This window comes from Tachyglossus aculeatus, chromosome 2 (genome assembly GCF_015852505.1).
Source record: "Tachyglossus aculeatus isolate mTacAcu1 chromosome 2, mTacAcu1.pri, whole genome shotgun sequence".
Taxonomy (NCBI): Eukaryota; Metazoa; Chordata; class Mammalia; order Monotremata; family Tachyglossidae; genus Tachyglossus; species Tachyglossus aculeatus.
The window spans coordinates 109,629,039-109,646,709 of NC_052067.1; the positions used below are offsets into that span (position 1 = coordinate 109,629,039).

Genomic DNA, 17,671 nt, shown 5'->3' on the forward strand with positions numbered 1-17,671 from the left:
TGAAAAGTTGAGGGACTAGATAAGATATAAAATTCCTGCCTTCAAATAGCATTTGAACTGTTGGAGTGGAAGTTAATAACATCATCCCACGCTGTTAGTGTTGGAACTCTTCCCATTCTTGTGCTCAGAGCATTGTTTCAGACATAATTGCTTGGCTCATGATGTTGGTAGAACATTGTGGCCATTCCTGGTTGGGGGTTGAGGGGCAGGTGGGGAGGTGGGGAGAGGAATCATGGATTCAGATCCTTGCAGAACAGGCACTGGAAGACATGTTCAGTGTTAGTAGGAAGTCATTGACTGAGTATCAGCAGTAGCACCACTCAATCCAGTAACACCTTTCCCTACCTTCTCAGCAAGTCAATGATACAAATCAAAAACACTGTTCATAGGGGGATGGATGAAGCTCTTGGAATTACAGTATGAATTGTTAGTCATGATCCCTACCCTCCCAAACTGCCTGAACCCACAACAACCTTTGCCCTGCTCCCACAAAAAAATACTCTGAAGTCAGTACCATCCATACTCTAAGGAGAAAACAAACTCTTCTAACAACCCTTCCTTTTCTTGATTCAATAGGGCCACATTGATCCAGCCAGCACTTAACTTGAGACATCTGAAGAAGAGATGAGGAACCACCAAGTTGAACCTCCTTAGGAGGGGAAAAACAGAACTTTTTTTACTTACCAATTTGTGTAAATCAGCCCCACACTCTGAACTGAAGTCTTCCCAATGGTCCAGCAGACCTCAGTTCCTGTCTCTGTTTGTCATCCTTAGGTCTTGAGGGTTTCTCCTCCACCTCTGAACCTTTCTTTAAACTGCTTCCTCCTCCTAGCCAGAGGCAAGGCCACACATGATCTTCCTTCACCTCACTTTCAGTTAACCACAAATTACTCATGAGTATCTTCACCTACCCTGTTCCCCAATCCCCAGCTGCCTCCCTCCTGATTGGAGATGGCAATTCTGCTTCCCCCCCTTAAAAAAAAATACATTATCCAGTGGGTCGGCAACAACACCATTACCTAGTCCCTTCCTCTAACCTACTTGTTCACAGTCTCCAAAATCAGGTGCTCAGGAGTAGTCCCCTTAAGATACTCACTATTATTAATACCACCAACAACACTTTACCTATCCTCCAACTCAGCTTTCCTTAGCTTCCTAGCAACAGCTCATGAGAACCTAGGGAAACTTCTCTCAGTGTTCAATACTACCCACTCCAACATCAATTCTCACCTCTTGCAATGGACTCACACACAGAAATCAGACTTGACTAGCAACTCAACAGATTATAAGGCTTACAAAGGGAGAAATTACTCCTTGGAAGCTTATATAAGGCAGGGAGTGGGTGAGGCCTAGGAGCCTCTCAATCTCTTGAATAGGGACACCTGGATGAAAAATCAGGTGCCTTGGGAGGGCTGGTAGAATCATAGGAAGAAGGGACATTGACATAATTCTAGTAATAATGATGGTATTGGTTAACTGCTTGCTATTTGTCAAACCCTGTTCTATGCTGTGGGGCAGACACAAGCTCATAATAATAATAATAATTTTGGTATTTGTTAAGCACTTACTATGTGCCAAGCACTGTTGTAAGTGCTGGGGGAGAAACAAGGTAATCAGGTTGTCCCACATGGGGCTCACGGTCTTTAATCCCCATATTCCAGATAAGGTAACTGAGGCACAGAGACATTAAGTGACTTGTCCAAAGACACAAAGCTGATAAGTGGCAGAGCCAGGATTAGACCCCAGGACTTCTGACTTTGAAGCCCACGCTCTTTCCCCTGAGCCATACTGCTTCTCTAATAATGATGGTATTTGTTAAATGCTTACTATATGCCAAGCACTGTTCTAAGAGCTGAAGTAGAAACAAGGTAATCAGGTTGTCCATGTGGGGTTTACAGTCTTAATCCCCATTTGACAGATAAGGTAACTGAGGCACAGAGAAGTGAAGTGACTTGCCCAAAGTCACACAGCTGTTAAGTGGTGGAGCTGGGATTAGAACCCACGACCGCTGACTCCCAAGCCAGGGCTGTTCCCACTGAGCCATGCTGATTCCCATCAGTTTGGGAACAGTTCCTGACCACTAGAGGTTCACAGTCTTATTCCCCAATTTAAAGAGGAGGTAACTGAGGCACAGAGAAGTGAAGTGACTTGCCCAACATCACACAGCAGATTATACTCCAGGTCCTTCTGGCTCCCAGGCCCAATGTCTATCCACTAGGCCATCCCATTTCCCAACATTTCAGGAGGAAACTGTGGGAGACAGAGCCAGGGCTAGGGCTTTAGTGTGAAGGTGTCTTTACAGATGAGCACCAACTCTCAACCAAGATCAGATTAAGTCTCCTCTGGGTAAATCACTGATTAAACCCAACCATTTTGTTCTCAAACAGGCCGCCCCCCACTTATCACAGCTGTAGCCCCTGATTTTTCTCTCCCACCTGCAAAACCATAACCAAACTATCCCTTCTGTATGGGAAAAATTGGGTGAGCCTGGCCAAGCCTCTGTAGGCATGTTTCCAGAATCAGAAAATGACATTCTTAACTGTGTTTCCAGCCATGCTGCAAACATCCAAGCCTCCTCCTACTCAGACTATGTAGGACAGGGACTATGTCAGACCTGAATGATTTGTATCAATCCCAGTGCTTATAATAGTGCTTGACACATAGCAAGCATTTAATAAATACCATTTTAAAAGCTGGTATAGACACTGGTGGTCAAGTGCAAAAGGCAGGAGAGGCAAGCTTACCACTTTAGGTGCCTGCCTAGCCTGAATAGGAGATGAAATGGCCAAGTAGGAACAGCTGCCACCAGTGCTAGGGTTGAGCCAAACCCAATTCAGGGAATGAGTTACAACTGGGGTTGGGGAGGGAGAAAATCCCCAGTGATGATCATGCTCATAAGATCAGGGGCCATAAAACTGGAAAGCCAAGGATGTTCTCTTTAGGAGAGTGGAGGAATGCACTTGGAGAGGATTAAGGCCTTAGTTGGATATGTAACTTTGAAACTCTGGGTCCCTGGAGCAAAACTTGGGTTGCAGGTAGGGGGCTGATGAAATTGTAATTGCTGAGTACCAGGAGACAAGGTTGAAAGAGCATCAAGGCAAATCCAACTTTGTCATTTGAGGTCAGGTTGTTCAACACTGATTACTGTGTGTTGTTTGGCTTAGTGCTTCAACCACCTCCCTTTTGAATGGGAGAATAATAATTATAAGGATAATTGTAGTATCTGTTAAGCACTTATCAGTTGCCAAACACTGTACTTAAAAACTGGGGAAGATACAGGTTAATCATGCCAAATTCAGTTCATGGCATAGTGGCTAGAGCATGAGCCTTGGAGGCAGAAGATCATGGGCTCTAATTATGGCTCCACCACTTGTCTGTTGTGTGACCCTGGGCAAGTCACTTCATTTCTTTGTGCCTAAGTTCCCTCACCTGTAAAGTGGGTATTGAGGCTGTGACCCCAAGTAGGACAAGGACTGTGTCCAACCTGATTTGCTTGTATCCACTCCAGCGCTTAGGACAATGTCTGGCACACAGTATATGCTTAAATGCCACAATTATTATTATTATTATTATTATTAAGTATGAAGGAGAACAGGTATTGAATCTCTATTTTACAATGAGGAAACTGAGGCACAGAAAAGTTAGGTGATTTTCCCAAGATCACACAGCAGGCATATTGCAGAGTTGGGATTAGACCACAGATCCTCTGACTCCCAGACCAGGTAATTTCTATGGCCATGATGTCTGTTATCTTTATTTTGGCTTGGGAGGAAGATCACGTGGGTCTGGAGATCCTTGCATTTGTTCAAGGTTTAGAAATGTCTTGAGCACAGCCATTGGTCCCCACTCGAGCAGGATCAGGAACTGAGGCATGCTGAATTCCCCTTCCCCTGGTAACTGAGAACCCATATGGTAATGGAGATTCCTCTGCACCATCTCAGGTGTTTGATTTGGAAAAAACTTCCTCCAGAATGTAGAATGTTGGTGAACTTGGGAGTACAATAATGATGAAAACATTGCATCATTACAAAAAGATTGCAAAAAGACTTGGTTCAGTCCAGGTGAACCTTAGTCGGGGAGAGGAGGTTAGGAAAATCACACCATCTCCCTGTATCTGCCGGGCTCCCATCTTCTTTATGACACAGCCCAAAGCCATCCTCCTCTCAGAAGCCTTCTCTGATTGACTCCACCCTTTTCTCTTCCATGCAGCTCAATCTTCAAATTTATGCTGTGAGCGTCATTCTCAGAGTCAGGACTCTGTCTTCACTGGTGACTCTTAGTGTATACCTGGAGGAAGTTGTAGGGATCTACATTCTCAGTTTCCTTCATGAGCTCCTCCTCCCCTCTCACCCCCTTACTGTAGGGGTTCCTCAAGGGTCAGTTCTTGGTCCCCTTCTGTTTGCTATCTATACTCACTCCCTTGGAGAACTCATTCACTCCCACAGCTTCAACTATCATTTCTATGCAGATGACACCCAAATCTACATCTCCACCCCTGCTCTCTCTCCCTCTCTGCAGGCTCATATCTCCTCCTGTTTTCATGACATCTCCATTTGGATGTCTGCCCACCATCTAAAACTTAACATGTCCAAGACTGAGCTCCTTATCTTCCCTCCAAACACTGTCCTCTTCCTGACTTTCCCATCACTGAAGACAGCAGTATTATCCTTCCCGTCTCACAAGTTCGCAACATTGGTGTCATCCTTGACTTCGCTCTCTCATTCACCCCACATATCCAATTCATCACCAAAACCTGCAAGTCTCACCTCCACAACATCACCAAGATCTGCTCTTTCCTCTCCATCCAAAGCACTACCTTGCTGGTTCAATCTCTCATCCTATCCCGACTGCATTATTGCATCAGCCTCCTCTCTGATCTCCCATCCTCCTGTCTCTCCCCACTTCAATCTATACTTCACTCTGCTGCCCGGATCATCTTTGTACAGAAACGCTCTGGGCATGTCACTCCACTCCTCAAAAATCTCCAAATCAAGCAAAAACTTCTCACTCTTGGCTTCAAGGCTCTCTATCACCTCTCCCCCTCCTACCTCACCTCCCTTCTCTCCTTCTGCAGCCCAGCCTGCACCCTCTGCTCCTCTGCCACTAACCTCCTCCCTTGTGCCTCATTCTCACCTGTCCCACTGTCGACCCCTGGCCCAAGTCCTACCTCTATCCTAGAATGCCCTCCCTCCACACATCCGCCAAACTACCTGTCTTCCTCCCTTCAAAGCCCTTCCCTGGGAGACCTTCCCAGACTGAGCCCCCTTTTTCCTCTCCTCCTGCCCTCTCCATCACCCTGTAATGGTAGGGTTGTTTACAACTCCTGCAAAGGATGATTATAACTTCTACACCTATTTCTTGTTAGGGGTTAAAAGACTGTTGATTACTCATGCAGGTGAAAGTACTGTATTAAAGTGATGTTCTTGCTCTTGAGGGTCACCCCGCACTGGGTGCCTGGTCAGTTCTTTGGGGTGGGGTGGACCCTTGGGAACATCGGCCCTTATGTCAACATAGATACAAAAATAATCAAAGCTTTTATAAACTAAGTTAGATAAATTGTTTGTCTCGGACTATAAAACTGGCAAAGTCCCAGAACTCAGTCAAAGCCTCACCTGGGAGTGGATGCAATGCCCAGGGATTTTCCTGATTCTAGAGACTCCGGGTGAGCTGTCCCGGGGCTTCCCAGCTGAAGTGTTCACCTGGATGTAGCAGATGAATTAGGATCGGTGATGCATGAACCCCTTTTTTGTTCTTGTTCTTTATAATTTGCTCTGGATTAGTATTTAGTGCTTTGCTTATTGATTATAATTTGTTATTGATTAATGCTTTGCTTATTGATTATAATAAAGCCTTTAATCTTAATAAAAGGCTCCGGCTGTCTCCGCTTCCCAAACTCTTCTCCGCTTCCCTTGGCACAACACACTCCCCGCCCTACTTCCTTCCCCTCCCCACAGCACTTGTATATATTTGTACATATTTATTACTGTATTTTATTTGTACATATTTACTACTCTATTTTATTAATGATGTGCATATAGCTATAATTCTATTTATTCTGATGGCTTTGACACCTGTCTACATGTTTTGCGTTTTTGTCTGTCTCCCCCTTCTAGACTGTGAGTACATTGTTAGGTAGGGACCATATCTATATGTTGCCAACTTGTACTTCCCAAGTGCTTAGTACAGTGTTCTGCACATAGTAAGTGCTCAATAAATATGACCGAATGAATGAATGAATCTATGTGTGCTCCTGCCCAAAAGGTTATTCATGGCATCTATTGTGTGTCCAAAGGATGTTGGACTGACAGTCCAATCAGTCACTTAGTGATATTTACTTATTGTACACAGAGCACTGTGCTAATCACTTGGGAAAGTACAAAACAATGAAGCTGGTAGACATGATCCCAGTTCTCCAGGAGATTGTAGTTTAGATGGGGAGACAGACATTAACATGAATTACAGACAGAGGTTATGGCAGAGTATGATACATAAATTCTGTAGGTTTGGGGTTGGGGTGAATATCAAGCCCTCAAAGGGTACAGCTCCAACAAAGGTGAGCAGAAGGCATAGTGAATAGGAGAAAGGGTACAATATGGTAGAGGACATGGTTCTATTTCAAAGTTACCTGAAGGGTAAATTGGTCTACAACTTAAAATGAGAGGTACCATGGTCTATTCTTTAAGGATCTGTACACCCCTCGGAAAAGTGTCCCACAGGTAATCTAGTGTGCTGGGCCACCCCGCTAAGGGAAGTCCACAGAGTGGTGTAGCAAAGGAAATTGCAGCAAAGCTGAGTGGTAGTAAATATTCCTCTATCTGGATTAGATTAGAAAAAAGAGGAGATTTTGAGATGTAATTGTCATCCAGCTTGATCTCTCCAGGAGAGAGGAGGAAATTGTCACATTCTGTCTTAATCCCAGGGCAACTTTTCAGCTAAAACTCTGGTCATTATCATCAAGAATGTATTTATCCTGTTTTGGGCAGATGCCATGTATTTGGTCCTGTGCCAAACCAACCCTCTACCTACTATGGCAAGCAATATGCCAAGCTAGGTGCATATATACAATCAAAATGATACTATAAAAACATGAATGTATATATGTATATATATATACACAAAATGGCAAGGTTGGAGCTCACTGTGAAAGGAAAGTCAAGCGCTGTTCTTTCATATAGAAAGAAAACAAAAGCTTTGCAAAGTACGTCTAATGCAATGTTTCTTGAATAACCATGATAAATACTGAAATGTTTAGGTGAGCTTAAAGCAATGAAAAGTTTAAATAAATAGACTATAAATCTGTGAAATTATTCAATAGATTTAAAATGGGCTCAGATTGCTAGCACAACGCATTTTGACATTTTCTTCATGGGTTTCATATATATACATATATATATTTTAAAGTGGGAAGGTCATTGAGACACTTTCCCTGAGAGTCCCAGAAAAGCTATATATGCACATATTAATTTGGAGGGGTAATATTGCCATGCAGATGGCTCCTTGGTCTGCCAGTGTGAGGAAGTGGCTTTCTGCTCCTAATTAACTAGCAAATGTCTGTGCCAATTGCTTTGATATGTTTGAAACCTTCTGTTCTCATAGGTTTTGATGAGCTGTTTATTCAGAAACGATACCTACGTATTCAGTTGGCTTTAGAACAATATTTTGGAAAGGGCATGGACGGAGCAAAATTGACAAGGATTAGCCAACACCTACCGCGGAGATTAACAGAAAGCATTAGCAATTTTCAAGCAGTGCTCTTTAGACCACCATTGATTGACGGGTAAAGTCTTTGATTGTAGTCGGCAAATATTTCCTGGCAGTAACTCAATAGAGCTCCTGTTCACAGGTCTGTAATGAACTGCAACACCAACTCTTACTGGAGTCAGCTAAGGTCCCAAATTTGTAACCAAGTATTTAAGAGTCAGGGTTACCCTGATCCTTAGTCAACCTATAAAAAGATTAGCAGTGAATTGAAAGTTGACATACAAACAATGCTAGAACATCAAACAATGCTAGAATAATAAACTCTAAACAATGTGCCAAGTTATGTTCAGCATACAAAAGGCAAGATATGTGAATTAAGCTCAGAGTGTCATTTACCACTTAGCAAATTTTTTTCAATTTCTGGACTGATTCAAATATAGCTTAGTTACTAAGCCTGGTTGAAATAGAGCTCCATTCATGATTTACAAATCTATTTAGAAGCAGCATTCTAATACCGGCTCTGCCACTTGTCAGCCGTATGACTTTGGGCAAGTCACTTAACTTCTCTGAGCCTCAGTTACCTCATCTGTAAAATGGGGATGAAGACTGTGAGCCCCACGTGGGACAACCTGATCACCTTGTATCCTCCCTAGCGCTTAGAAATGTGCTTTGCACATAGCAAGTGCTTAACAAATGCCATTATTATTATTATTACAGAGTATTTTTTGTTTGTTTCTAATTTTTGAGAAAAAGGCTATGCAACATAGATCACTGGGATAAAGAAATAAAAAATGGATAGAATAGGATTTATTTCCACATAGCTTTGGTATATTTTGCTTGGTCCACCCAGGTACTTTTCAATTATCCAACACAGCCTCAAGCATTCAGGTAGTTGCCTGTTCACTGTATTTGAAAATGTTCTCTCTCTTATGGCTTTAGCATACTTCATTGACTACCACAAATCTCCTTAAAATGAATCAGAAGGGAATGATTTAAGGATTTTGTTGTATGAGAGGTCTATAGGGAGAGGGTTTATGAACCTTTGTGATGTAGACGATTTCCTCTAAAACATTAATTATTAAGATATTTTATTACAGTGTAAGGTAAGAAAGCCTGGATTTCTGAGCACCTCTCTAAAATAGAGGTGGACTATAGAAAAATGATAAACATTTAGACTGGTTCTACCCATCTTAATATTCTGAGAAAGGAGTGGAATTCCTTGCCTCTCGCGTTTTGACAGATTTCCTCTCTCCTATTCTGAGCTCCTTCATTTTGGCACTGTTCTTGCTAATCTTTCCAAAACAAAAGCCCTTCTCCTCTCATTTTCTTGTTGGTTTAATCCAAGATTATTATTCTTCCCGATTTTCCAAATATTCATTCAGTCATATTTATTGAGTGCTTCCTGTGTGCAAAAGACCTGTATTGAGAAGCAGAGGAGCCTAGTGGAAAGAGGGCAGAGCTGGGAGTCAGGGGATTTGGATTCTAAATACTGGTAAATGAAGGTAAAGGAGATCTAAGTGGTGAATTCACCTAGGACTTCAAAGGGTTGGGCCCAGGGTATCTTCTTTGAGAATGTTCAGACCTCATGGAAGGGAGATCTCACAAATTATGCAGTGTTCTGTATCACCCCAGTAAAGGGAGTCCACAAATTTGTGCAGCACTTGCAGACGATTTTTTAAATCTACTTCCCCCAAGCTTGACCTCTCTCCCTCTCTGCAGTCTTGTATTTCCTCCTGTCTTCAAGAGATCTCTACTTGGATGTCATCATCATCATCATCATCAATCGTATTTATTGAGCACTTACTATGTACAGAGCACTGTACTAAGCGCTTGGGAAGTACAAATTGGCAACATATAGAGACAGTCCCTACCCAACAGTGGGCTCACAGTCTAAAAGGGGGGTGTCTAAAAAGGCAGGGGGGGGGATGGCCTCCCATCACCTCAAACTTAATATCTCTAAAACAGAGCTTCTTATCTTCCCATCCAAACCCTGTTCTGTCCCTGACTTTCCCATCACTGTGGATGGCACCACTAACCTTCTTGTCTCACAAGTCCATAACCGTGGCATTGTCCTTGACTCCTCTCTCTCATTAATCCCACATATTCAATCCATCACTAAATCCTGTCTTTGACCTACACAACATTGCTAAAATCTAGCCTTTACTTTCCACCCAACTGCTATCCCATTAATACAGTCACTCATCCTAATCCACCTGGATTACTGCATCAACTTCCTTGCTGACCTCCAAGCCTCCTGTGTCTCCCCACTCCAGTCCATATTTAACTCTGCTGCCCACATAGGTTTTATACAAAAACATTCAGATCATGTTTCCCTCATTCCGGGGCTTACCCACCCACCTCAGCATCAAATGGAAACTCCTAACGATTGACTTTAAAGCCCTCAACAACCTTGCCCCCTCATACCTCACCTCATTACTCTCTAACTACAACCCAGCCTTCACACTTCTCTCCTCTAATGCTGACCTTCTCACTGTACCTCAGTCTCATCTATCTTGCAGCTGACCTCTCACCCACGTCATGAGTTCTAATCCAAGTTCTGCCACCTGTCTGATGTGTGACCTTAGGTAAGTCACTGAACTTTTTTGTGCCTCAGTTACCTACCTCATTTGTAAAATGGGAAACAAAACTGTGAGCCCCATGTGGGACAGGGACTGGTTCCAACCCGATTTGCTTGTATCCATCCCAGGGTTTAGTACTGTGCCTGGCATTAGTAAGTGCTTAACAAATACCATGATTATTATTACTACTATTATTATTATTATTGCATCCTGTCTCTAGACTGGATTGTTCTCCCTCTTATCCAACAGATGATCACTCTCCCCTCCTTCAGAGTCTTACTGAAAGCACATCTCGTCCAAAAGGTCTTCCTGGACTAAGACCCCTTTAATCTTCCACTTCTTTCTGTGTCGCCCTGACTTGCTCCCCTCTTCCCTCCGAGCACCATAACACTTATATGCATTTCTTTAATTTATTTATTTACATCAATGTCTGTCTCACCCTCTAGACTGTAAGGTCACTGTAGACAGGAAATGTGTCTGTTTATTGTTGCATTGTACTCTCCCCAGTGCTCTGCACACAGTAAGAGCTCAATGATTAAGACTGATTGAGTCAATAAATTGACCGATTATTGTGATATTTTGGGCTGGTCACCTTACATATCTGCTCAATGTAAAATGAGGGCTTAATTTCTGTTCTCCCTTCTCCTTAGAGAGTCGAGTGCCACGTGGTAGAAGATCTGTGTTTGATATGATTATCTTTTTTCTTTGTTTATGGTATTTGTTAATCAATCAATCATATTTACTGAACTCTTACTGTGTGAAGAACACTGTACTAAGCACTTGGGAGAGTACTATACAACAATAAACAGACACATTTCCTGCCTACAGTGACCTTACAGTCTAGAGGGTGAAACAGACATTGATATAAATAAAGAAATTATAGAAATGTACATAAGTGTTATGTGGCTCGGAGGGGAGATGAATAAAGAGTGCAAATCCAAGTGCAAGAGTGACATTGAAGGGAATGGGAGAAGAGGAAATGAGAGCTTAATCTGGGAAGGCCTCTTGGAGGAGATGTGCTTCTAATAAGACTCTGAAGGAGGGGAGAGTGATCATCTGTTGGATAAGAGGGAGAACAATCCAATCTAGAGACAGGACAAAAAGTAATAATTATCATGATATTCGCTAACCACTTACTAAGTGCCAGGTACTGTACTAAGCCCTGGAATGAATACAAACAAATTGGGTTGGGATACAAAGCTGAGCTGTAGTAGTAAATCAGGGCAGCAGGGGGTAAGGAGATTGAGTGATTCAAAACCAATGGTATGGAGTTTCTCTTTGATGTGGAGGTAGATGGGCAAACACAGAAGGTTCTTGAGGAGTGGGGAAACATAGACTGAACTTTTCTGTAGAAATGTGATCCAACTAACAGAATAAAGTATGGACTGGAGTGGGTAGAGAGATAGAGACAAATGAGTCAGCAAGGAGGATGTCAGTAATCAAGGCAGAATAGGATAAGTAGTTGGATTAATGTGTAGTGGTTTGGATGGAGAGGAAAGGGTTGATTTTGGTGACGTTACTAAGGTTGAAACGACAGGATTTTGTTTCATATTGAATATGTGGATTGAACGAGAGAGAGGAGTAGAAGATAACCCCAAGGTTATGGGCTTGTGAAACAGGGGGGATGGAGGTGTTGTCTACAGTGATGGGAAAGCCAGGGAGGACAGTGTTTTGCTGGGAAGATAAGGACTTGTGTTTTGGACATTTTAAGTCTGAGGTGTTGACAGGACAGTGAAGACAGGAGGAAATGAGAGCCTTCAGACAAGGAAAAAGATCAGGGATAAGAGGAAGATTTGGAAATCATCCCAATAGGTGAATGAGGTATCATCTGAATAGAGATGGTAGTTAAAGCCAGGTGAGTAAATTCATTCATTCAGTAGCATTTATTGAGTGCTTACTGTGTGCAGAGCACTGTACGTAGTGCTTGGAAAGTACAATTCAGCAAGAAATAGAGACAATCCCTACCCAATAACAGGTTCATAGTCTATAAGGGGGGAGACAGGCAACAAAACAAAACATGTAAACAGGCATCAATAGCATCAGTATAACTAGAATTATAGATATATACACATCATTAATCAAATAAATAGAATAATATGTACATATATACACAAGTGCTGTCACGTGGGGAGGGCATAGAGCAGAGGGAGGGAGTCAGGGCTATGGGGTGGGGAGGCGGAGCAGAGGTAATAGGGGGCTTAGTCTGAGTGCCTCTTCCCAGGGAGTGAGTGTACTTGGACAATAGAAGGAGACCCAGAACTGAGCCTTGAGGAACTCCAACAGTTAGGAGGAAGAGGAGCTGGTGAAAGAGACTGAGAATGAGTGGCCAGAAAGATAGGAGGAGAACCAGGAGAGGAAAATGACAGTTAAGCCAAGATTGGATAATGTATTTAGAAGGGAGTTGTCAACTGTGTGGAAGTAGAGGTCAAGGAGGATTTGGATGAGGTAGAAACTGTGGAATTTGGTAATAAGGAGGTCATTTTTAACCTTTGAGAAGACAGTTTCTGGGGAGGGGGAGAGGCAAGTGCCTTGATAGTGTGAAGGGTGGGATTGGAAGTGCAGGTGGAAAAGGTGGATCTTGTGAAGAGGCAGAGGATTCCCTCTTGAGATACTTCTGGGAAAGATGGGAGAGTTGAAGAGGCAGTAGGAGGGAGGTATTGGAGAGGTGCAGAGGGGATTTTAGGGAGATAACACCCATCTATTTCTATTTTCTCCATAAAGTACATGGCCATGGCATTAGAAGCAAGAGATGAGAGGAGCAAGGGAACAGAGGCTTTGAAGATGGAGGTAAACGTTAAAATAATTGACTAGTGCACTGTTCATGGGAGTCAATAAGAATGGAGTAAATAATGTTGCTGGGTGGAAGGTAGGTCAGAGTTAAAGCATAGGATCTCAGGGATGGTTTGGGGGAAAAGGGTCAAGGTGGCACAAATTGTGAGGAGGGCTTGGTTGGATTGGGACAAGGGCTGCTTCTAGGTGGGAGGACAGGGATAGGCTGATTTGAGGGAAGCAATTGAGGGGACATGGTGGGATCAGCGACATTTAACGGTGGTGGATGAGGTTATCCACACTAGTAACTGCTTAATCCAATGGTTTGGTGATAAAATTGCTGAATTGTATGTCCATCCTTGGTTCCTTGAGAGTGAAGAAGTGAATGTTTAGGTATAGGGTTAGGGCTTGTTTGAGGTAAAGGCAGGCATCTATTTATATGTCAAAATCCAGGTCTTGTCACCAGGGTGTCATACAGCCACGCTTATTCTGTATTCTCTGCCGTGAATTCAGGCCAGGCTGAAGGAAGAGGGAAGATGAAGAAATGGCCACTACTTGGTCACAGTAGTTTGGGAGCATAAACTACGTGTCCTGGCGAGTGTATAGTAGGCAGTGGTTCTGCTGTTTGATGTCCTGGGCTGGCTGAAACAGATAGGCAGGGAGAGATCTCAGTGTCCATGGGCAGCTCTGTGTCCCAGGAAATGTTTTGTTGTCCTGGGATGGTTGAGGCAGCTCGACAGGGTGAGATCTTAGTGTCCTTGGGTAGCGCTCTATCCCAAACAATTTTTGATGGTCTGGGCTGGCTAAGGAAGCTCCAGAAGTTGAGCTCTCAGTTAATGCCCGCAGCTCGCTGTCCTGGGCTATGCCTGAATGTCTGGGCCAGTTTAGGCAGCTCAGAAGGGAAAGATCTCAGCATCCTTGGGCAGCTTTCTGTCCTGGGCAATGTTTAATGCTCTGAGTTCTAAGATTAAGTGGTTACTATGTATCAGACACTGTACTATGTCCTGGGATAGCTATACATTAATCAGATTGGGTTTAGTCCATGTCCCACATGGAATTCGCAACCCTAATCCCCATTTTAGAGATGAGGCAACTGAGGCACAGAGAAGTCAAGTGACTTTTCCAAGGTCATGCAGCAGGAAAGAGGAGGAGCTTTGATTAGAACCTAGGTCTATTTCCCTACCCACTAGCCTAGGCTACATCAGTGCTTAGCCACATAGTAATTGTTTTAAAAGTACATTCTAATCATTATTTTAAAAATCAATATGTTTAGCTTGATCAGGCTTGAGAAATTCAGGAAGAATAATAATCATGAGTTAAGTAGATCGGTAAGTGGAGAAAGAAGGGAATCATTTTGAAAAGATGTCCAAAATGAAACCACTATGAAGTAGCCAAAGGGAGAGGACAATCTGTTTGCATCAGGGAGGAAAGGAATTCCACTCCGTTCTCAGAATAGTAAGATGGGAGAACCAATTTAAAATGATCACTTTAGGCTAGAAACCATGTTCTATCTATGATGCCAGGCCAGGACAGCATACATCAGTAATTTCTGGTTCCCAATCCTGAAAAAGATGTCCACTGTTGGGTAGGGACTGTCTCTATATGTTGCCAACTTGTACTTCCCAAGCGCTTAGTACAGTGCTTTGTACACAGTAAGCGCTCAATAAATACGATTGATTGATTGATTGATTGACCAAAAGAAAATGAAAGACCCCAACTATTGGGTCAGAGAGGCAAAAAAGCAGCATAACCTGGTAAAAAGAGCATAGTACTTGGAGTCAGAGAACTGGGGTTCTGATCTCAGCTCAGCTACTTGCCTGCCACTTGACTCCTGTGTCACTATACTTCTCTGTGCTTCAGTTTCTTCATCTGTAAAATGGTGATTCAATACTTCTTCCCCCTCTTCCTAAGAATGTGTGCCCCATGTGGGACAGGGGCTGTTTCAACAATGGTTATCTTGTATCTACCCCAATGTAAGCACATAGCAAGCACTTAATTGTTGTATTGTACTCTTCCAAAGTCTTAGTAATAATAATAATAATGGCAGTTATTAAGCACTTACTATGTACAAAGCACTGTTCTAAGTGCTGGGGAGGTTACAAAGTGATCAGATTGTCCCACGGTGGGCTCACAGTCTTAATCCCCATTTTACAAATGAGGTAACTGAGGTGCAGAGAAGTTAAGTGACTTGCCCAAAGTCACACAGCTGACAATTGGCGGAGCTGGGATTTGAACCCATGACTTCTGACTCCAAAGCCCGTGCTCTTTCCACTGAGCCACACTGTTTCTCTTGAATGAATGAATTAACAAATAACTAATAACTTAATTATCATGACTATTAATACTAGTACTATTCATTCATTCATTCAATCATTGATTGAGAGCTTAATGTGTGCAGAGCACTGTACTAAGCACTTGGAAAGTACAATTTAGCAACAGATAGAGACAATCCCTACCCAACAACAGGCTCACAGTCTAGAAGGGGAAGACAGACAACAAAACAAAGCAAGGAGACAGGCATCAGTAGCTTCAAAATAGTTAAATGGAACTGTAGATATATACACATCATTAATAAAATAAATAGAATAATAAATATGTACAAATGTACACAGGTGCTGAGGGGTGGGGAAGGGGAGCAGAGGGAGGTAGTAGGGGCAACAGGGAGGGGAGGACAGCAGAGGAAGAGGGGGACTTAGTCTGGGAAGGCCTCCTGGAGGAAGTGAGCTCTCAGTAGGGCTTGGAAGGGGGGAAGTGAGCAAGTTTGGCGAATGTTAAGAGGGAGGGCAGTCCAGGCCAGAGGTAGGACGTGGGCCAGGGGTTGATGGCGGGACTGGTGATAATGAGGCACAGTGATGAGGTTAGCAGCAGAGGAGCAGAGTGTGTGGGCTGCACTGTAGAAGGAGAGAAGGGAAGTGAGGTAGGAGGGGGCAAGGCGATGGAGAGCTTTCAAGCTAATATTGAGGAGTTTTTGCTTGATATGGAGGTTGATAGGCGGCCACTGGAGATTTTTGAGGAGGAGGGTGACATTGACACTGCCATCAATCAGTAAGTGTTATTCACTTATTGTGAATAATGTTATGCACCCACTGGGTGCAAAGCTTAGGAAAATACAATACTACAATACAACAGAGTAGGTAGATGCAATCCCTGTCCATAGGGAGCTTTCAGTCTACAGGGAGAGACAGACACATAATAATAATGATGATGATAATAATAATAATTGTTTAGCACTAACTATATGTCAAGCACTATTCTATGCACTGCGAAAAAATTGAATGATTTGCCCAGGGTCACACAGCAGGCAAGTGGAAGAGCCAGTATTAAAACCTAGGTCCTCTGCCATCCAATCCCATGCTCTGTAGTGTTTATGTATATGTATATAAATGCTTTTGGGCCAGGGTGAATATCAAAATATCATCCTTTCAATGCAGCAGGTGTGTTCCAGACCTAAGAAATATGAATTTCCAGCTAGATTCAGTGTGCCTTATTATTTGATATATAGACACCTGGAGGGTAAGGTGAGTAGGTGCATTTTATAAACTGTGAAAGTAAATAAAATATTACCTTTTACCTATTGAAGCTGGAGTTGTCTTTTCTTTAACACAGCCTGCAGGCAAGTGTCATTGCTGGGTGAACCCATCAAGTGTTTAGTGCCCAAAAGGTTCTAATCATGGGATGGCAATGGCAGTTGTCTTCAAGGTTTGCGGAATGGTAGTCATGGATACCAAATTTGAGTGTGCCATCACCCTCAGTGTTAGCTCTCAACAAGGCAACAGACTATTATACTGTGAATTTACTGATTACAACCTCAACGAACAGTGACTCTCTTCAGTTTTATTTATGTTAATAAAATATTATTTTGATAACTTTCAAAATAAGGAGAGTTATGATTTGCTTTGAAGACTATAAAATTGTAAATTAGGCTAGGAAGTTAGTTGAAATTAGTATTTAAGGCATGAACAGAAAGAAGCAAAAATCACGGATCCATTTGCCGTTTTAAGGCATCCTTCACATGGTATGATAGAGACTGTAGGCACTAAACTTAATTGTCTGTATTAACCTTACTGGTACAGCACTCACTAATAAATACATTGTATACATCTTATGGATCCTAAATATCTCTGATTAAATGAAAATATGAATTTAGTGTAAAACAAACATCAAACCAGGTTTTAGTCTTAGATGGAAGCAGCATGGCTCAGTGGAAAGAGCATGGTCTTTGGAGTCAGAGGTCATGGGTTCAAATCCCGGCTCCACCAATTGTCAGTTGTGTGACTTTGGGCAAGTCATTTAACTCCTCTGTGCCTCAGTTCCCTCATCTGTAAAATAGGGATTAAGACTGTGAGACCCACGTGGGACAACCTGATCACCTTGTATCCCCCAGAGCTTAGATCAGTGCTTTGCACATAGTAAGCACTTAACAAATACCATCATTATTATTATTATTATTATTATGGAAAAAAAACATGATTCAGTGTACAGATTTTTGAGGAGGGGGGTGACAAACCCAGGGCGGTTCTGTAGAAAGATAATCTGGGAAGCAGAGTGAAGTATAGACTGAAGTAGGGAGAGACAGGAGGTTGGGAGATTAGAAAGGATGCTGATGCAGTAATCCATTTGAG

The 17,671-nt window shown here is 42.7% G+C and overlaps 1 long non-coding RNA gene across 1 annotated transcript; it reads right to left on the reverse strand.

The window, feature by feature from the left end:
* Window positions 1-92: 92 nt before the first annotated feature.
* Window positions 93-1,281, reverse strand: LOC119940312. Its single transcript, XR_005454905.1, has 3 exons — window positions 1,231-1,281; window positions 685-828; window positions 93-260 (listed from the first exon to the last, which is right to left on the reverse strand). It is a non-coding gene; the product is annotated as an uncharacterized LOC119940312 (long non-coding RNA).
* Window positions 1,282-17,671: the final 16,390 nt, after the last annotated feature.